Source organism: Grus americana, chromosome 5 (assembly GCF_028858705.1).
Source record: "Grus americana isolate bGruAme1 chromosome 5, bGruAme1.mat, whole genome shotgun sequence".
Classification (NCBI taxonomy): domain Eukaryota; kingdom Metazoa; phylum Chordata; class Aves; order Gruiformes; family Gruidae; genus Grus; species Grus americana.
This window is the reverse complement of record NC_072856.1, coordinates 71,299,462-71,321,449: the sequence shown is the minus strand read 5'-3', so window position 1 is coordinate 71,321,449 and position 21,988 is coordinate 71,299,462.

Below are 21,988 nucleotides of genomic sequence, written 5' to 3'. Positions count from 1 at the left end.
ATGAAGGCCTCCCCAGCTCCTCAAATGGCTCTTACATATCCACATCTGCCAAGCCCACAGCTAGCCCTCCAGCCATATGCATAACACTGCAGCGACTATCTTCTGGTCCAACTAATTCAGGGACCTGCAGGCCAGTCAGCCTCACCTCAGACCTTGGAAGATGATGGGGCAAATCCTTCTGGAAGCCAGGTGCAGACACATGAAGGACAAGGAGGGGTGTGGGAATGGCCAACAGGGATTTACCAAGGACAGATCATCCCTGACCCAACTGCATTCTACAAAGGGTTGTCCAGCTGTGTGGGTGTGGGGAGAGCCATGAATGTTGCCTATCTTCACCTTAGCAAGGCTCTTGTCGTGGTCTCCTGTAGTATCCTTGCAGAAAACTGATAACTAGAGGTAGCTGGGCTCAGAAGTAGTGATAACAGCATGAAGTCCAAATGGATATAACTTACTAGTGGCATCCCCAAGAGATTGATACCATCAACACCATCTAATGTCTTCATTAGTGATGTGGATGATGGGATGGAGTGCACTCTCAGCAAGTTCAAGGATGGCACTAGAGCGGGGGGGAGCACTTGATAAGCTGAACAGGGCTGCTGCTCACAGAGAACTCCTCTGGCTGCAGAAATGGGCAGACAGGAACCTCAGAGAGTTCAATAAAGGCCAAAGCAGTCCTGTACTTGAGGAGGAGTAACTCCATGCAACAGAGCAGACTGGGGTCAACTGAAGATAAGGAAGCTCTGCGGAGTAAGATCCAGGTGTCCTGGTGAACAAGTCAGACAGGGATAGAAGCACTGAAGGCCAGCCACAGCCAGGGTTGCTCTAGAAAAAGTGCAGCCGGCAGCTTAAAGGATGTGATGCTTCCCTCTTTTTGGCATTTGTGAGGACCCATATGGGAAGTGGATCCAGTTTGGGTCCCCCCAGTGCAAGACAGACCTGGGTCAACTGGAGCAAGCCCAGAGGAGGTCTTGGAGCTGATTGGGGCTGGAGCACAGGGGATGAGAGGAGAGGCTGAGGGTGTGTTTGTTTGCCTGGAGAGGGGAAAGCAAAGGGGGTATCTCATTGCCGTCTGCAACTGCCTGACTGGAGAATGCAGGGAAGCTGAATCCTGTCTCAGAGGTGCACAGGTGGTAGGGCAAGCAGCAACAGCACAGAATGGAACATGGGAAATTCCTATTAGATTTTAGGAAATGTTTTTTTCATCCATGAAACACTGGGACAGGATCTCAGAGACATTTGGGTTCTCCATCCTCAGAGACATTAAATGCTAGAATGGACAAGACCCTGAGCAACCTGCTGTAATTTGATCTTTGAGAGGGTGGTTGAAATGGAGCAATCCAGTGGTCCAGTCCAGTTCTTTCATTTCAAGTTATGCAGGAGTTTTTCTCAGAAAGGACCTCAGAGAATGATGGGACCTTTGTGAGGGACAGCCTCAAACAGCAGCTATGGCTGGTGAAAAGCTTATCGTCTGGCTATTCTGTGGTGTTGATGGGCTCTGCAGGGCAGATCTCCATTCTTTAGATGACTCACTGGTAACAGTTTCTTCTGTTGTCACCCAAAGGTATTTCATATGGACTGAAAGGAACTGAAATGCTTAGGGTATTTTGCAAGAACAAAATATGCTATCTGATGGAAAAAAGAACACATCCACTGGTGAGCTGATACAAGTGCAAGTGACATAAGATCAGTCACTGCATGAGACCTGAATGGCCACTGGAAGAAATATACAGCATGCTATAGCCAAAGGAAATGAGTAAATGGCCAGAAAACCGATAAGGCAAAACAATCAGAAATTCAGTATGTTCTCCACTCACAGCTATTTATTCGGAGGGTAAAGAATATTTCCTTGCACATACTGAGTGATTTTTGGGGAAAAAAATCTCACCAGACTTGCTTGACTGAGATTGTTTTTCTTCTTCCAGCATTCATCTCTCTCCTGTTCATGCCATCAGTTCTGAATGCACGTAACTGACTTCTACGCGCATCGACTCTGGGTCTTTCAGAGTGGTTGGGTTTTTTTAAATCGTTCTGTCAGATTTTCCTAAATCTCACTAGCTGCTGATCTGTCATTGAATCTGTTTTTGCAAGTTGCATCTGGACGTTAATCTAATCTTGCATTTTTTCAGTATTCTACAATACTTTTAAAACCATCTTATTCTTTCCTTACCAAAAATCAAAGCATTCCAGAATTAAATCCATCAATAACATGTTTGGTCAATCTGTGATAAGCACTGCATAAATACAGACCAGAAGGTATTTCACTCTAAGTACTGAATTGTTCTGAGAGACACAAAACAACTGATTTTGTTTATTCTGAAGATAAGAATCAGAGAGGAATTGGCCTGCCTTGCTTTAAGGAAGAGCTGCTGTGTTAATTTTGTTGGAACAACTGGGCCCTGAGGGTCAAAAAGTGCTCAGAACTCTGACACTGCTGTGCTAAACATGGTTTGAGTTCTGCGTGCATTGATCTTGGCCAGCTTAGTTCCATGGCAACAAGCAGTATTACAAATCTTGTGGGTTTAGTATAGAAAGTGAAAGAAAAAATAATTAATGTGTATTTGAAACATAAAGCATTAAAAGGGATTTCGCGCTGGCAGTATCATGTATTCATTTTGCATTTAGAAAAAGACATTTTTTGTAAAGGAAACTCCATATTTGATAGTCCTTATGACAGCACTAATGTGGAAATTGTTCCCTCCCCCCCCGCCCCCCCCGTCGTTTTTGTCCAGTTTTCAGCACACCAGAACCAGTCCCTCAATACACACTCATACCTTCTTCTGGTTCAGCGAACACCACCCCAGCGAGGTCTGCAGAAGAGTGCTTTTTTGCTTGGAAAACAGTTGATCAGAACACCTCTGACTTCCGCTGTTTTCAGCAGTGATAGTCCCTCGCCGTCCCATTCCGGCTTTTACACTCTTTGGCAACTTTGGGAAAAGAATCAAATACCCAACACTGCTCTGCCTGTTGGACATCTGCAGCCCCAAGGCGAGGAGCTGGGAGCTCCCGGTGACAGGGGCACACCTCGCTCACACTCATCCGTGCAGCCGGCGCACGCTGCCTCGTTTCCCGGCAGCCAGCTGTGGGTCGATACCTGCCATGGTGGCACAGCTTCTCTCTGCTCCCTGGGCTGCGAGGGATGGCCGGTTGGGGCGTTCAGCGACGATGAGGCCCCAGAGCCGCTTCCTGCCGAGCCCCAGGAGGTGACACGCGAGGAACGCCTGGTGCTCGGCACTGAGGCAAGGCAGGAGGAGCCCGGCCTACAAGTTCATACGGTCCTCAGTGACACCCTGAGCTCCTCTGCAGCACGCGTACGTGCCATGCAGTGAATTAAAAGTGCTGCAGGTGCTCATCTGGCACAGCGCAGGTGTCCTTCCTGGTGGCTTGTGTGCCCCACAGCAGCGGGGCTGAGACTTTTCAGGGGACCTTTGCATGCGCCGCACCACGGCTGCCCTGGAGCAGCCCCACACATGGCTTCCTCGCACCATGAGCTTCGCAGCTGAAAAATCCAGATGTCCTGCACCACCAAAATGTAATTTTCATAAAATTCCTAATGCAGCCCACATTCACTCTAATATCTAATTGCCTGCCTCCCATGAGGGACAGGATTTGTGTTTCCTTGCCACTCTTCACAGCTGAATGCTTGTTTTTAAAAGGGAGGATGAATTCTTAGCTTTGATGAAAAACACTTCCCAAATAGCGAATTGTTAGACAGACACCAGACTGTAACACTTCCACTCTCAAATTGTTAAGCTGGGCGGGGGGAAGAAGCATTTAGAAAAAAAAAATCAGTCACCTTAATTACATACACGTTTTATACTAAGTTTGTGGCAGCGATTAGGTGTGTAAGTGTTTTGCTGCTCCTTCCTCCTCACACTCTGCCCCTGCTCCAGCATGGGGTCCCTCCCACGGGAGACGGTCCTTTTGGGCTGACGCTGCCCCCCTCGCTGGCGCCGCTGCACAGGCACGGGGTACCACTTCGTTTAGCGTGTGCCCTTCCTCTGTGCCTGCAGCCTTGGGCGCAGCGCTAGCACATCTGTTACAACTCTCCATGCTCAGCACAAAGGAAAAAAAAAGCCCAGAAAGACTTTACAAAGGTAAAGCTCAGGTGGGGTGGGATGCTGCTGTCCCCAGTCCAAGAGCCGTCTCTGTGCAGAAGGGGTTAAAATGTCTCTTGTTAAATGTCTTACAGATGTGACTTAGAAACGAACAGGAAGGGTTTTTCTGTCTTCTGAGAAAGTATGTGTATTTTTTTATTGTTGCCTTTTTTTTTTTCTTCCAATTTATAATGAAACTCTGTTATCATAGAGATACTGGGGGAAAAATGAGTTTGAGTGAATTGAATCTTCATTTTATTTGTAACCTTCATTTTTTTGTGAGGTTATAAAAAGTGACAATGATCCCTCTTCTCCCAACTCTTCCCTTTGACAGTTGTTTTGTGTTTGTTTTTTTTTTTTTTTTAATTTGTTCTAAATACTTTAAAACTCATCAGAAATATTTGGCAGGAAAATCATCGTCTGGTACTTTCCCTCAAGCTGCTTTTCCCCCCATGAACAGATGCTTTTGGCAAAAAATAAAACAGAACTCAAACATAAAAACAAAACTGTAAAATGGCAAGCTGTCATCACAGTATAGATGCCGAAGAACTTGGTATATTTTGCATGAACTTGGTGTATTTTGCAGGGAAACTGATGGCAAAATGCCTAAGACTTTATCTTTTATGTCAGACTGTTTAGTACCTCCTAAGGAAGGTAACTTGATTGCAAACCATTGGAAAACCTGAAATTTGTGTTGCCCTTCTCACGACGCACTGCTGTGTGCTGTTCTCTCCAACATGAATTACCTGTAATTCCTAAAACTCAGCCTAGTCTCATTGTGAAAGGAGATAGGGAGGAAAAAGGAACATGGCTGTCTTTGCTCCAAAGAGCTGATGAGCAACAAGTGCTGACGAAGAGCAAACAAGGAGTGATGGACAGCAGAGCTGGTAGAAGAGGCAATAACCTCAGCTCTCCTGCTGTCCAGCTGCAGCACATCGTGCAGGCTTTGCAAGAGTCTCTGCCGTGGCACGGTATCATTACACCAGTGCCTTCAGGAATTGCAGGGCTTTTAGCCAGCCTGGTTGTGATCCTGAATTAAAGGCAGTAGGGGCAGATGGGGAAAGAGGTGAGGTTCTTGCAAAAGATTTTGAAGAGAAAAAGCTATGAGCTGTGATCCTCCGAGTGTAGGGTAAGGAGAGGTCTCCTTTCTCCTGCGACATTGTTGACCCCAATTAGACCAGCTTAGGCTTTATTGGAAATGCCAGTGAAAACACAATGTTATCCTACTGGTGTAGGCTTTGAGAATATTAAAGCCATCAGAGGAAGGAGATGGTCCTCTCCAGATGAAGTGGGTTATGAAACAGTAGATCTTGCAGGCACTGCTGTGTAATGTACCATTTTGAATTCTCCTAGTACCAAAAGACAGCAAGGGTCCAGACATTTTGTCATGTTTTAAATTTTTTCGGGCTAGAGGGTCTATGCATGACAGTCTAACTTCCATGTAGTAGGGGTTGTAATAGATAATGGAACAAGCAGACACAAGGATGAGCAGGATATAAAGCAGTGGAGGCAGCAAAGCTTCCTGTAGAGAGAAAGTCTGTCTCACAAATCTATTAACGTTTTGGGAAAGAGCCAACACCTGAGAAAAACGAGGTCTACCTGGTGCTGAGTTTCAAAGTTTCTGAAAGCCCAAACAAGAGGAACTTCATGAGAAACTAATGAAGGTCCTTGAGGGACTGGTGGGTGGCTGATAGAAAACAAAAGCCCAAGAATGGAAAAAAATTGGACTATCAGTGATAAATGTGCCACTTGTTTGACAATCTGTAATTTGCATTTGGATCATTGTGTGAATTCTAATATTTAGTTGAAAGAACTTCACAAATTAAGGTGAAACAAAGTAGTTGCTGAAACATTTGTTAGTGCTTGTTAAAATTAAGGCTGTGGTTTTCAGAAAATGTACATTCTCACAAAGTTAAACCTTATAAAAACCCAGGTGACTTTCAGAAGAAATTTGAATGTTTGATTGCCTTCTGTGTCTGATTCCTGATCAGTCATAAAGTAGATTTAATCAGAGGCTACCGACCATTTACAGATATTCCTGCCACTTGCTGTGAGAATGTCCTTGCAGCAAACCTGGAATTTGGGGCTAACGCCATCTTGCCACATCTCCTGTACAGTTGCTTAGGTGGCTTGCTGTTGACTTGCTATCTACTTAAAATATATTAATCCCCAAGTATGTAGTCTGCTTTTCACTACTCATTTCACAGTCTGTGTTCAACTCAGTTTCTTTCAGTTGAGACCTGAAGGGCATATCTGCTTCTCGGTTCACGTAATTCTGTGTCTCTTTCAAGATTTTGTAAAAGTCAGCAGTAATAAATAATGAAACTATGGCATAGAAGTGTGCAGAGTGATCCCTAGACGTTACTTCAAAGCCAAGCTACGTCACATTTTATTAGGTTGCTGTCAGAGTCTTCACATACTCCTAGGGTGCCTTTTTGATCTTAAAATCCTAATAAAGCACTCTGAAGACCTTTTTTCCTAGCTCATATTTAATGTAAAAAAAAAAAAAAAAAGCCGCACGCACTAACCCTAGTGCACACCAGTACACCCTGTCGGCAGTCAGGAATAGAGCAGAGAGGTGTGATGCAAAGACCTTTCATTTCAGTCGATCGCTCAGTTCAGTAGCTGATCAGGACCTCTCCCTCCCTCTGCCTGGAAAAATTCACCCCGACATTTAAAACAGACATTTTCATATGATCAAACCCAGATATTCTGGACCGTGAATCATGTTTCTGTATCAACTTCTGTAAAAGTTTCCCATATAGTAGTGGTTTCTTACCAAAAGAGGTCAGAATTATAATTAGTCATATGACAACTCTGCAAACGGTGACATAGAGAGATCCTTATTACATTATTGCAGTTGATGAATCTGAAATGTTCTTTTTTCTCACCATTCTGGCCATGAATTCATGTTTTCCTAATTTCTGAAAACTGAATGTTCTACTTTAATTCAGGTATAAGTTTCTTCTGAAGACTTTCCCACCTTTTCTTCCTTCTGTACTTGAAATCCTAATAAACCTCTTGTACTTTTATTAAAGGAACTTGATTCTTTCTTGTCCAGGCTCTTTCCCAAACCTGATCTTGCAATGACCTCTGCTGTGGGGGTGTATTTGATGTAGTCGGACTGGGTCTACCCACAAGCTGAAAAACAAAACAAAACAATCCTTTCAGTTATCTGTTTCATGTTGTTTACTTACACAGTTTCTGAAAGATATCTTTCTAATGAAGCCTTCAGCCCGCTGCCTAGTTTCAATTCACTACACTTTTCCCTCTAGCGTTCTCTTACCTTACATGCAGACAGCCCCCACCCAAGATCAAGTCTCATTTCAACATGTCGTGCGCACCCAGGTGCCCTACCCTGTTTTGGGGCTTGATACTCCAGCAGGACCACCCACGGGACTGCTGAAAGTGTGCTCTGTCCCACCATCCAGACCATTAATGAAGAGGTTTAACAACATTGGCACCAGGATCCTGAAGATCACAACTCATAAATATCTGCCACCTGGACATTGTTCTGGTAATCCCCTGCTTTCTAAAACCAGAGGTCAGCAAATTTTCCACACACGCTGCAGTCAACCCATCAAACCCATTTTTACCAGTCTGGCCACTTGGATGTTATCACAGAATCCCAGCCTGGTTTGGGTTGGAAGGGACCTTAAAGCCCACCTAGTTCCAACCCTCTGCCATGGGCAGGGACACCCTCCACTAGAAATGGGAAAACATGTCAAAAGCCTTGCTAAAATCGAAGCTAACGAAGTCTGTTGACCAGCCCTCACCCACAGAGCCTGTCATCTCAGCATAGAAGGCAATCAAATCAGTCAGTCATGATTTGCCTTTGATAATCCATAAACCCTTGCCATTTACAAAGTAAGGTTCTCCATTTTGGCTTCTCTATTTCAGGCTACAGGTCTTACTAGAATTAAAGCTAGATTTGTAGCATCCAAAAGAGAAGACCAGAAACTGCAAATAAGTAGGAGCTAGCTTACCAAGAAAACAAAAGTAAATAATTAAAACCTGAGGTAATTAGATTTCTTATATCTTAATTTATTATACAGTGCTAACTCATGCGACGAGTTCTGGGCCTTGTTTAGAAATGAGTAATAAGGTCGTAGCCAAAAGAGCTCCTCACAGTACGCTCTGAAAGGAAAAGGAAGGGATTAGAGAATTCTAGGGGGGGAAACACACACACACACACAAAAACCCACCCAACCAACCAAACCCAAAAAAACCCCAACCAAAAAAGCCCCCAACTACTGTCATCTCTCTTGACCTAATTGACAGGAAAGTGTTGTTCCTGAGAAACAGGTATCATAGATAGAGTGGCAGGAAAGATCTCCAGAAGTCATCGAGCCCACTATGGACTTGGTCTGCTGAGTATGAGCCCCTACTCAGGAAAGATTCAGAAAGCATATGGTTGAACTATATTTGTATAATAAATAATGATAATTCATATATATAATTTATTGAACCATTATAAATATAATTGTATTATTATAATTATAATAATATTGTATTATATGGTATACATATTATGTACATACATATAATGTATAATCTCTATACAGTGTATAATAATAACAGTAATTTGTATAATAAATATAAATTCCTTGTAAAATGAGATGCTCATGCCATGACTGTCAGTACAGAAGTCAATCTGAATCACATATAACATAAGTGGCCTCGGTAAATCCTGTTTAAATCTTCGGCTGGTAGCAGATAGTGCTGCTAGCGCTAGTTTTACTCCTACAAATGGAGAAATTTGCATAACAATTTCAGGGTAACAAGCAGAGTATAAATATCTCCCTGAGAAACTGTTAGGTAACAACTCAACAGTGATTAATTAAAGATCTGGTTACTTGTTCTGCTGAGTAATCCAGGCCAACAAGAATGCTTCCAACTGAGTAAGGTTATATTCAGAGTATCATTAAATAGCGCTAGCTTCAATGGTAATTTTCCCAAAGAATTCCCTGTATTCCTTTGAAAGTATATACACTTAAAGTAGTAGAAAAAGAGGTAGTTTTAACAGGATTATGGAGTGCACTGAGTCTGGATTATCAGTTTTATGTACATAAAGCACTTTGCACTCATTTTATTTATGTATTTACAGTTAACAGAATGGAGTGAAAAATAAAACTAAGGTTCCTTGATTTATTCTGACCAGACTCCAGTGACATTCCCAGTGAAGAATTCATTTTGCATGAGCTTTTGTTTTTTTCTCTGACCAGTGCTGTGAGAACGAGTTGTGACTACCTTGGAGGCGCGTTGTTTATGCTGGAATATCTGGTGTCAGACTAATCGCAGTTGGGCAGCTATCTAGAAAGTCAGTGCAGAACAGATTGCCAGCAGGCTGGGGAGAATGTTTTGGTGACTTATTTCCACGCTGTGTCTTGGTGAATAGTGCAAATGTGAAAACTTGCAATAGTGCAATAGTGTCTTATATTTACCTACAAGCCAGTCAGAGTAGGTTTGCATTACCTCTAGTGGAACAATACCAAATAAAGAGACCAAATTCTGTGCCTCCTGGGAGGGAGAGCATGCAGCCCCCTGGGTCGACGTCAACAACCCAGGGAGCAAAACTGCAAAATGCTCAGAGGCTGTCAGCTTAGCTCGCACAAATGTGTATACCTCGTTTGTCTGTGAATTTAATACCGAGCATAATTAAGCACTGGAACCACCTTTGGAGAGAAGTGCTGGATTCTTCAGTTTCTGATGTCTTTGAATTTGAAAATAATTATGTTTAACCAAGAATATCTTCCAGAAATACAAACACAGGAGCAACAAAGTTAAATTTGAAGAACCTACATAATGCTGAAATCTAAACAAGACATACAGTAATGACTGCTTCAGAATTTGCACTCAATTAATTACTTTCTCAAGCATTACAGCAGTGCTGTTCATGGCTGCATGAGTTTTTCACTTAACTAACCATTCAGGAACTTTTCTGTATGAAAAGAGCAGTATGTTAATTGTTGTTTTTTCTCTGTTATTTATTCTCTGGGTGCTGTAAATACGCAAAATATGCAAAAACTAACAAGCAAATTCATTACAGTGAATTGAGAATGTAACTCAATTGAAGAAATGTGGTGCCATCAGAAACGCAGCGGCTTTCTGAGTGCCATAACGCAGGTTGGAGCACAGCCACAGAACGTGGCCTCTACAGCACGCCGCATTACGCCGACAGCTTTGGGCTTTGCTCTCAGTAAGTGCAAGGGACAGAAGGAGGCATCGGCAGTGAAAGCAGCTGCAGGTTCCATGCCCTGCAGAACAGGAAGATGTGGCTTTGGAAAGGGGCTGACAATTGCAAACAAAGAGGTGCTGCTCTGACAACGCCAGGCAGGATCTGAGGTGAGAACCCAGGTGAGAGCGTGGTCACTGCTGGAAGCTGCTGCTGCGCAGCATGGAGGCGCTTGCTGCACTGGGGACTTCCATCCCTCCATACGCTGTGAATTAATTCTCCATTTCAGTCTTAACTGAGTACACACTTTTAGCTATTTGCCACATTTCCATAGTTCTGATAGCAGAAGCTCCCAAGAACAGTAAGACACGTTTAACTGGGGACTGTTGGTAACGATTTTTAGGAAAACAGATACAAAGGAGTCTTTTAGGGAATTAGAAATTAAACACCACCTGGAGTACTGCGTCCAGCTCTGGGGTCCCCGGGACAAGAAAACATGGTCCTGTTAGAGCGGGTCCAGAGGACAGTCACAAAAATGGTCACACGGCTGGAACACCTCTGCTATGAAGAAAGGCTGAGAGAGTTGGGGTTGTTCAGCCTGGGGAAAAGAAGGCTCCAGGGAGACCTTGTTGTGGCCTTTCAGTATATAAAGGGGACTTAAAATATCAACAAAAAGAAATTGTGTTGAAAACAAGAGCAAGATGTAAATATGTCACACACTTACTTTACTTTTTCTGCACCTGTCTTCAAATATTACAGAGTTCTGTGCTTTGAATTTTGGTAGAATAAGCTCATCAGTTTGTCACTGTAAGGTTTATTTGGTGTGGAGTGATTTCAGAGAAAATAGCAAAACCAAGGATTTTACTTCCTGTGGGATAGTTTTATAACAGGGCAGGGAAGCCTCTGCTTAAAAGAAGCTCCGAAGGGAAGGAGGGCAGCTCTCGCCGGTACCTTTCTGCACAGCTCTTATCAGTGACGAAGCCAACCTCGGACTCAGCTGGCTGGGCTTGAAGGGGGAGTGCTTGTGGGACCCCCACATAGGCAATTCCAGTAGGTTTTGATTGCTTGCTCCAAGGGTCGGGGAAAGAATGAGAAGCAGTCTCTGATTGCATGCAGAGATAGTTCATCTTTTCGTCTTGAGGAGACTGGGGGCTTGGTTTTTTTCCCCCCCAGTTTAAACTTTTTCCTTATGTGAATCAGGAGGGAGGGGAACTGGGAAGCTACTCTTTGGTGCGGTGCTGTGCCACAGCACACGTGTTTGCAGAGTCACGCAAACTGCGTTGCTATTGAGGATGCTGTTCTGCTGCTCCTGTGCTTTAGAAGAGATCAAATTGACCATTTCAGTAGCTTTTCAGAAAATTGCACCAACTGAATTTTGAAAATGACTGGAAAACCTACAAAGCATTTTTCCTTATGCTGTAATACAAATGTTGATCCACCACAGCTCATCTGTCATACGTCCAGGGAGACCTACAGCGTCACTGGAGAGGTTACTCTACCAGAAAACTGTTAATTCTCATTACTTTTGTGAGATTCTTAGACTTCAATTTAGAACTCCTCCAGCACAGCACAAAGCTTTTCACAAACTTTGCAAAGGGCTCTGGATGCCAGGATGCAAGGATGATCCTGTGTGGAATAAAGACAATTTTAGTGGATATCACAGAGGGCTGCAGCACCACAAGTGCATAAAGTGGTTGGTTGGGGGATCAAATACTTGTGGCTTTTTCTGACACAAAACCAAGAGCATCAAATGACGCTGGTAGGAGCTAGGCATCGGAACAACCCACTAATGGGAACAGTCAGTTATCCCAGTTTTGCTGTGCTTGGGTCCAGTTTGCATGCCAGGATGTTCTGCAATCCACCATTTAATGTGGGCAGGGCAGGTAAATTCTCCCTGTACGACGAGAAAGCTGCACGCTGCAGTCCCTCACAGCCACCTGACCAGTTTTGCTGCGTTCCTGCAGTATGGATGGCCTGTACCGATGTTGCAAGCCACATAGCCTCTGCAAGTGCTCTGCTGCCATGCCTGTCCAGACAATGATCACGAAGCCTTGTCCAGCGCAAGTGCTTCTTTTCAACTTCTGACTTCCTGGGCTGGGAGCCACTGGGAGAAAGGGCTGTGTTGGCAGCTTGCTGTGCAATTTGTACACAACTCAGCTCCACACACCTGCAGTGTTTTGTGTCATCTCCATTCCGGAAGCTGCAAGATCTCTTATGGATGTTGTGGTTTAACACGACAGGCAGCTAACCGCCACGCAGCCATTTGCTCAGTCCCGCTGTGTGGGAAAACACAGCACTATACCAGCTACTTAGAAGAAAATTAACTGTATACCGGACAAAACCAGAACAATATCCACCCTGTATTCTATACCATCTATGTCATGCCCAGGTCCCACACTTTCCAATACATCCCAATTAATCACCACCATCTTTCCTGTCTTTTGATATATATACACACAGATATCATTCCCTTAGTCTATGGGCCATCCCTCTAAAATATCCGTTTAGTCCTTGACTTTGGGCTCCATCTGTAATAACAGTCCTTCAGGGAAGGAGAGATGGTGTGTGGTGTTGGGTTGTTGCATGCTGAAGCCAGGTCTGGTTCCATTACCACCGTGCATGCCTGGTTCTATCATCACTGCGCTTTGCTCAGTTTTCATCAAAATTCATTCTTCATTAATCTGGGTGATTGCTACTGTAATACCATTGATATGACATATAGCAACCATAGTACTGATGACCTACAGTATTATATAACAATTAACATCACACAATTCAAATCATTGGCTATTCTCACCCAAAATCAAAGCCCCTTGAGGTACACATCGGACTTCCCCATGCTTCTGCATTACCCACCAAGTGCACCCAGGTCCTTTAGCAAAAGCAATCCCACAAATGGGTTTGCCTTTGCCTGAGGCAGGAATAACCCAGACGGTCTTCCCTAGTGGATATTTTACGTGTACTACAGGGACTTTATCCCCTTCTACAACACATAAAAGGTTTGATTGGGCAGGGACAGCTCAATTGGTAGATCCCCTAGTGCTGACTAACCAGGTGACCTTTGCTAAATGTGTATCCCAATCTTTGAAGGTCCCATCACCCATTGCTCTCCATGTAGTCTTTAACAGGCCATTGTATTGTTCGATTTTCCTGAAGGCTGGTGCATGATAGGGGATGTGATACACCCACTCAATGCCTCTTTGGCCCAGGTGTCTATGAGGTTGTTTTGGAAATGAATCCCGTTGTCTGACTCAGTTCTTTCTGGGATGCTGTGTCGCCACAAGACTTGTTTTTCAAGGCCCAGGATAGTGTTCCGGGCGGTGGCATGGGGCACGGAATATGTTTCCAGCCATCCAGTGATTGCTTCCACCATTGTAAGCACGTGGCCCTTACCTTGGCGGGTTTGTGGAAGTGCAATATAATCTGACAGGCCTCTCTATATTTGTATTTTAGCCATCGTCCTCTATACCAGAGAGGCTTTAATAACTTGGCTTGCTTGATTGTAGTGCATGTTTCACATTAATGGATAACCTGTGCAATAATGTCCATGGTCAAGTCCATGTCTTGATCACAAGCCCATCTCTATGTTACATCTCTTCCTTGATGGCCTGAGGTGTCATGGGCCCAACAAGCTATAAATAATTCACCCTTATGTTGCCAGGCCAAATTGACCTGTGCCATGTTAGTCTTAGGAGCCTGATCCACCTGCTTGTTGTTTTGATGGTCTTCAGTGGCCTGACTCTTGGGTACGTGGGCATCTATGTGGTGGACTTTTACAATTATGTTCTCTAGCCAGGCAGCGATATCTTGCTGTAATTTGGCAGCCGAGATGGGTTTGCCTCTGCACTGCCAGTTGCTCTGCTTCCATTGCCCCCACAGGGCACTGGCCACCATGCATGAGTCAGTATAGAGACAGAGCACTGGCCACTTTTCTTGGTCAGCAAAGTCTAAAGCCAGCTGGATGGCTTTCACTTCTGCAAATTGGCTCGATTCACCTTCTTCTACAGCACTTTCTGCGACTTGTCATGTAGGACTCCGTACAGCAGCTTTCCACCTCTGATGCTTTCCACCTCTGATGCTTTCCCACAATGCAACAGGACCCATCAGTGAACAGGGCATATGGCTTCTCATCTTCTTGCCATTTTATTCCTATAAGCTGGATCTCCTGTGCAGATCCCTTGACTTTGTTTTATGGCAAAACTGTCTTTCAGCAGGATTTGGACTATTGTCTTCCATTTCTCAGAGTCTTCTTCTGCTGAGTTGCCCCATACAATGATATCATCAATGTATTGCAGGTGCTCCAGAGCTTCACCCTTTTCCAGTGCAGTCTGGATCAGTCCATGGCAAATGGTAGGGCTGTGTTTCCACCCCTGGGGCAGTCGGTTCCAGGTGTACTGGACGCCCCTCCAAGTGAAGGCAAACTGTGGCCTGCATTCGGCTGCCAAAGGGATTGAGAAAAATGCATTAGCTATATCAATTGTGGCATATCACTTGGCTGCCTTTGACTCCAGTTCATATTGAAGTTCCAGCATGTCTGGCACAGCAGCACTCATCAGTGGTGTGACTTCATTCAGGCCACGATAGTCTACTGTCAGCCTCCAGTCTCCATTGGACTTCCACACTGGCCATATGGGACTGTTAAAGGGTGAGCGGGTTCTGCTGATGCCTCCCTGACTCTCCAGTTGATGAATCAGCTTGTGGATGGGAACCAGGGAGTCTCTGTTAGCGCGGTATTGCTGCCGATACACCATTGTGGTAGCAGTTGGCACCTGTTGTTCTTTGACCGTCAGCAACGCCACAGCAGAAGGGTCTTCCGAGAGATGGTGCAAGATAGACAACTGTTCAATTACCTCCATCTCCAGGGCAGCTATACCAAAAGCCCATCGGTACCTTTTTGGTTCTGTGAAATACCCTCTCCTGAGGCAGTCTGTGCTCAGGATGCACGGAGCCTCTGGGCCAGCCACAATGTGGGGCTTCTGCCACTCATTCCTAGTTAGGCTCACTTCCACCACATGGGTCATGTGCACTTGACTTCATCTGGATTTTTGGATAACTGCTTGTTGTCCAGGTCATCATAAATCATCTCCAGCACAGCAAATTCCCTCAGCTACTGGATACCTCTCTCCATGGTGGCCCACTTGCCTGGATGACATACAACATCTTCTTTGAAGGGCTAACTTTCCCTCATGCCTGACAGGAGTCGCCACCAGAGCCTGAGGGCTTGTGCCCCTTTTGCAATTGCTTTATCAGTTCCCCCTTCCCTAGACAGGGATCCCAGCTGCTCGGCTTCCCTACCCTCTAATTCCAGGCTACTGCAAGTAAGGCGTTACCTAACTGAACCCTGAGAACAAGCACAGCAACTCTGAGAGCAAATAAATCAACATTGTGACGAGCGACTATTAAACAAATATAATGAGTGCTTATAACAAATTTGTTTTAACATGCTCTGTTCAGATTTTTTGTTATCTCAACCCTTTGTGCTCCACGTTGGGCTTGAGAAAGGACTGTTGTGGTTTAACCCGGCAGGCAGCTAACCACCACACAGTCATTTGCTCACTCCTCCCTGTCAGTAGGACGAGGGAGAGAATTGGGGAAAAAAAGGTGAAACTCTTGGGTTGAGATAAAGACAGTTTAATAGGACAAAAAAGGAAGGGAAAAAATATAAAAATATAGAAACCAAGTGATGCACAATGCAATTGCTCACCACACGCTGACTGATGCCCAGCCAGTTCTCAAGCAGCAGCCGTCACCCCCCACCCCAGCCAACTTCCCCCGGTTGTTTGGGTTTTTTTGTTCAGCACGACATCATACGGTATGTAATATTCCTTTGGCCAGTTTGGATCAGCTGTCCTGGCCCTGTCCCCTCCCAGGTTCTGGTGCACCCCCAGCCTACCGACTGGCAGGCAAGCATGAGCAGCTGAAAAGTCCTTGACTTAGTGTAAGCACTGCTCAGCAACAACTAAAACATCAGTGTGTTATCAACATTATTCTCATCCTAAATTCAAAACACAGCACTATTCAAGTTACTAGAAAGAAAATGAATTCTACCCCAGCCGAAACCAGGACAATGGGAAATCCCATCTACGCTGCAGCAGGCCAGAACTGGACCAGAGGACAGTTTATGTCCATCCTGACCCTTTAATTTTGCAGTTTTACTAGACATAGGCTGCTGTAGATCTGATTTTGGAGCCTACTGTGGTCTTCCTAAGTAAAGATCGCTGTCTGCTTTCCCTTTTATACATACATTCCCATTCCTTAGGTTGCAGAAGATTTCTGTTTCGATCAACTGGCTTTTCTTAAAAACAAAATTCTTATTCTCTTTGATAAAGAAACAGCTGTTGTCTTTTGCTATCTGAGTCCTGAATATTTTGATTTGCATCCATAGATATTTAGATTGTTCTATACAGCTATGCAATTATTTTTCATATGTCCTTGACAGATGGAATGTGACTGCTTAAATTGTATCCTCTGTATATACTTGTTCATCATCCTTCATTCAATTTGAACAACCTGAAAGGCTGCTGGAAATGATTCTACTTCTCATTTGTCCTAATTGCTGAGCTCAGTAATTGTGATGGGAACTCCTGGAGACTGTCTTGTGTGCTACAACCTGATGGGAATGTGAGGCAGTGACGAATGGAGGTGTGTCCTTTTACAACACTTTCATTATTTTCCTTCTTTTCCTAGCTGTTTTTGAATCTTTAGAAATGCTCAGAAGACCAACAATGCCAAGTTTTAATGCATTCTAATAGTGTTTGAGGCATGGGTCTACAGAATAGGAAATAAAGAACATGTCTGAGTGTATTTCAAGTATGCAATTTCTCATAGCTGTGTCAAAAAACCCTGAATCCTTCTCTTATTTGCTTGTATGGAGCAGTCATTTTGCAATTGAATCTTGATGGTCTTTTCATTATCTAGTGCAGTAGAAAACAATAACAATGATTTTTATTCCTCCTACCCTTCCTTAAATTGTTTCCGTATATGTGGGGGAAAAAATGTCTAAAGAACAGTCATTCCCATTCTGTAAGCTGTGGCATAATATAAAGGGAAATCCTGCTGAAGCAAAGCCAGGATCAGCTATGGGAACGGTGGTGCAATGGTGCTAAGGCACTTCATACTTCTGGACACAGATGAGGTAATACAATATCTTTAATAGTTGTGGAAGCTGTGACAAATTCATTTTCAGTGCACAGACATTGCATCTATGGGCAGCATCTCCTCAGGACTCGAGGAGGACCAGCAAAGCATTTCTCAGGGTCGCCCAGGGCTGGGGGCTGCACTGTATCTGAGTTGTTGTGGAACTGTTAAGAGAAAATGTGGAATTTTGTAGAGCTGAACTTTCTTGAATTTTGGATACTTGACTGCAGTATCGGGGTGTGAATTGCTAATATTGAAACAGCTGTGCGTACACTGCATTATTGTCCTGGTTTCGGCTAGGATAGAGTTAATTTTCATGAGCAGCTGGGACCAGACACAGCCAGGACAGGTGACCCAAACTAGCCAGAAGGGTATTCCATACCATATGACATCATGCTCAGCATAAAAGAGGGCTAGTCGGGGCGGGGGGGGGCAGCTCTGGGGCAGTCTGAGTGTGCGGTTGTGTACAGTTGTCCAGTGAGAAATTGCATTATGTATCACCTGGTTTGTATACTCTGTTATAAGCACTGTTGTTATTTTCCTCTTTCTTTGCTGTCCCAGTAAACTGTCCTTATCCCAACCCACGAGTTTTACCCTTTTCTTCCGATTCTTCTCCCCATCCCACTGGGGTGCTGCAAACAGCATTAAGGGTATTGCCTGACATGTGAAAACTGTCTGTGTTTGAAAATGAACTCTGGTTGTTTCAGGGACAACCACAGAAAGAAGAATTTCTGCAAGTCTTTCAAAGTCAAATAGGGGTGTTGAAAAACACTGCCGGGGGACAAGATGACATCTCTTCTTTTGAATTATTTCAGGATCTTCTGCTGAAAAGATCTCTGATTGGATTTCTGGGCAACTTTTATTCACTGAAGCAAATAATTTGATGCTCTGACTCCTCATTTAAGAAACAGCTTAGAAATCACTGAACTTCAGGAAGACAAATTATTTTTTTTTCCCCCCTAAATGCAGTACTTCAGCTTTGGACTATTGTGCCAGATGACAAATTCATCAACTTCTGGCTGGCTGCCCTGACATATTTCTGTTTTGGCTTAACCTACTCATATGAATCCATTTTTCCTGCTCTCAAATACCTAAAATCAAAGAGCAGAATAGCTGTGACTCATGTGCTTTGTTATATATGCTTTTCATAAGTAGAAGGCAAACTTCAAGAATACTCTAGATATTCCAAAAGTTACACTAAAACTCTTACTTCAAAGGAAGTGGTATCACTACTGTTCCCTTTTCTCTGGATAGTAAATGGAAATCATCATTCAATCCATTAAAGAAGCACACCCCAAATTACCATACAGTAGAAATACATTCATTAGCACATTTACCAGTGCTAAGTATGCAGGAAAGGCCAGTTGTCTTGAATGGTTTAACTTCTACTAGCAAGAGCAATTAAAAGGCTTATTATGGAAAAGAATCACACTGTAAAGGTCCTCGGGCTCTCTATGCCTATCTTTCAGCTTTAGGTTTCCTTAAGATTCATCATCATTTGCCTGGCAAAACAGGGAAGGGATTCAAGACTTGAACAAATCATGACTTGAACAAGACTTAACAAATCATTATAGAATCATAGAGCGGCCCAGGTTGGAAGGGACCTCATCATCTGGTCCCATCTTTTGTGGGAAAAGGAGCCCAGGTGAGGTTATCTAGCACCCTGCCCAGCTGTGTGTTGAAAACCTCCAGCGATGGGGACTCCACCATGTCCCTGGGGAGGTTGTTCCAGTGAATGATTGTTCTCACTGCAAAAAACTTCTGTCTTAGATTGAGATGAAACCTCTCCTGGTGCAACTTGTACCTGTTATCCTTTGTCTTCTCCATGTGGCTCCTTGTGAAGAAAGAGCGTTCATCCTCTTTGTAGCCACCCTTTAAGAACCGGAATGCTGTGATGAGGTCCCTCCAAGCCTTCTCCTCTCCTCCTTCAGTTTTTCCTCACAGGACAGGTTCTCTAGACTTTTGATCATCTTCAAGGCCCTCCTTTGACCCTCTCCAGTCTGTGTCTTTTTTTAGTTCTGGGAACCAGAGTTGGACACAATAGTGCAGGTGCGGCCTATCAAGTACTGAGTAGAGTGGGATGATCACATCTCTGTCTTTGCTAGTAATGCCTCTGTGGATGCAGCCTAGGGTCCAGTTTGCCTTTGTTGCTGCAGCAGCACCCTGCTGACTCATGTTCAGCTTGCTGCCCACCAGGTCCCCCCAGGTTCCTTTCAGCAAGGCTGCTCCCCAACCACACAGACCGTAGCCAGTTCTTCCATCCAAGTGCGGGACTTGGCACCTGCTTTTGTTAAACCTCATACTGTTCTTGCTAGCCCACTCTCCCAGCCTGTCCATGTCTCTCTGTGAGGTGGCTCTCTCTTCTGACATGTCCACCTCACCACCCAGTTTAGTGTCAGCAAACTGGGTAAAAGCGCTTTCAATCCCATCATCCAGATCATTTCTGAAGATGTTGATGAGTATGGGGCCCCGTATCGATACCTGGAGAACCCCACTTGTGACAGGCTGCCAGCCTGAGTAAGAGCCATCGATCACTATGGTCTGGGTGAGGACTATTTGCCAATTTCCTAACTCATGTCAGAGACCAACCAACCAATGTCTTTCCAGTTTGTCCAGGAGAAGACGGTGGGAAATGGTGTTGAGTGTTTGGCTGAAGTCCAGGTAAATGACATCTGCTGCTCTCCCCATGTCGACAGAAAGTGTTACCTTGTTAGAACACGCAGAGCACAGCAAAAATAGAATAGAATAGAATAGAATAGAATAGAATAGAATAGAATAGAATAGAATAGAATAGAAATTTCAGTTGGCAGGGACCTCCAACGATCACCTAGTCCAACTGCCAGACCACATCAGAGCTGACCAAAAGTTAAAGCCTGTTATTAAGAACAGTGTCCAAACGCCTCTTCAACACTGCCAGGCGCGGGGCACCGACCACCTCTCCAGGAAGCCTGTTCCAGGGTTGGACCACCCTCTCCGCAGAGAAATGCCTCCTAATGTCCAGTCTGAACCTCCCCCAGCGCAGCTTTGAGCCGTTCCCAGGCGTCCTGTCCCCGGATCCCAGGGAGAAGAGCTCAGCACCTCCCTCTCCACGTCCCCTGCTCAGGAAGCTGCAGAGAGCGATGAGGTCGCCCCTCAGCCTCCTTTTTGCCAGACTAGACAAAGCCTGTGGCTCATTACAAAGAATAAAAATTAGACAGAGTTAATACTTCATTATCCCTCGTGAAACAGAGATGAGAAAAGACCAGATTAAACTTACCTAGAGTGGATATAATTGCAAAGAACATGCAAAATATATATATTTTTTGAACATGTTACAGTAACTTTATCTTATAGAAATATTGTCATTTATACATTTCAAAAGTCAGCATTTTATCAATTGTCTCTGTACTTTAAGCCTTTGCTGAATGACAATAAAAATCACAGGAAAGCTCTACCTTATAACCAACATTACATTGTATGAATAATATGTATTGTCAGATTAAGCACTACGAAGATGATGACATTTCAAGGCTAATATCACATTTATAAAGGGCTCAGAAATTAAGAATTAAACTCTATCATTAACATTCATAGTTTAACATGTTCATTATTCAGCATTATATCTTGATACTATAAGAATATTCATAGACAAACACCTTGACTGTTGCCAATGACAATGACAAGCATTTCTAAATTATTCAAGTAGGTATATTATCTATATTTATGATACTCGTTCAATTAATACTGACTGCAAAATGAATTATTTTTCATAATTCATGTATTCATGAATATCATGCTGTTTGTCTGCTTTAGTGTTAACTTTACCCTCTATACAAAACAAGAGAGATAGCATTCATTAGCATCAAAGAAATAAACGGAAGCAGTTCACCAGAAACCTAGTCCTCTAGCTGTCTGAATCCCCTCGCTGCAGCTCAGAATCAGGAATTAATAATATTGTCAGCTGGAGATAACCAGAGTCAGGCTTCCCGCTGTGTCTCAACCGCATTGAGTAGCCCCACTGTAATTTCTGCAAATGCACCCGAATTTAATGCGTGTGCGGGGAGAGACTCTGCAGCAGCCTCCAGGAGGTCTGTGGGGAACGGGAAGAGGCTCAGCTGTGGTGACAGCGTGCACCGCACGAGTGGTCGTGATGCGCTGCTTTGCTCACCAGGTGTTGCTCAGTGCTCAGCTAGTGTGTAACGTGACGGAGGAAGCAGGGTGCTCAAGGAAAACAGAAGTTTGCAAATGTAGGGCAATAGCGACAGAAAGGGCAGTTGGTCTGGGGAAAACCTGACGCTTCTCTTGGCTAGCTTCGAGATGACACAGGGAATACACGAGCGGGGGAGCAGAGTAAACGTGAATGTTTAAGAACTCATTGTGCCGTGGTTCCTGAACTTAAAGTCCTGTGCTAAAATAAAGAAAAAGACTTTACAACTTCTGCAGGAATGTATGACCTGGCTTTAACAGCAGCCGTGGGTTGGGGCTTCCCCGGGAGGAGGTGCGTGCCTCAGACTTTGTGGCCCCCCCACGTTTCCGTGAGAGTTCTGGGGATGCAGAATAGTGCATATGCCAGTATTTGCTTTGCAGTGGGGTAGGTCAGCTT